Source organism: Meleagris gallopavo, chromosome Z (assembly GCF_000146605.3).
Source record: "Meleagris gallopavo isolate NT-WF06-2002-E0010 breed Aviagen turkey brand Nicholas breeding stock chromosome Z, Turkey_5.1, whole genome shotgun sequence".
Taxonomy (NCBI): domain Eukaryota; kingdom Metazoa; phylum Chordata; class Aves; order Galliformes; family Phasianidae; genus Meleagris; species Meleagris gallopavo.
Window position 1 is genome coordinate 9,341,232 of NC_015041.2, and position 569 is coordinate 9,341,800.

Here is a 569-nt window from a genome sequence, read left to right on the forward strand (position 1 = left end):
GATTTGCGCAATAGCATCCATAGTTAAATCCACCCCTCGGTCTCTAGCCCACTTATATGTCGCATCTCTCCCTTGATGGCCTGAGGTCCCATGGGCCCATCGGGCTAGAAATAATTCACCCTTGTTCTGCCAGTCCAGATCTATTTGGGCCACCTCAATTCTGGCAGCTCTGTCTACCTGATGGTTATTTTGCTGCTCTTCAGTAGCCCTATTCTTGGGCACATGGGCATCTACGTGACGCACCTTTATAACCATATTCTTTATTCGGGCAGCAATATCTTTCCACAGGTCAGCAGCCCAAATAGGTTTACCCTTTCTTTGCCAGTTGTTTTGCTCCCACTGCTGTAACCACCCCCATAGAGCATTTGCCACCATCCACGAGTCAGTGTAAACATAAAGCATTGGCCACCTCTCCCGTTCAGCAACATCCAAGGCCAGTTGGACAGCCTTTACCTCTGCAAATTGGCTCGATTCTCCTTTTCCTTCAGTGGCCTCTGCACTTGTCGTGTGGGGCTCCACACAGCGGCTTTCCATCTGCGGTGTTTCCCCACAATACAACACGATCCATC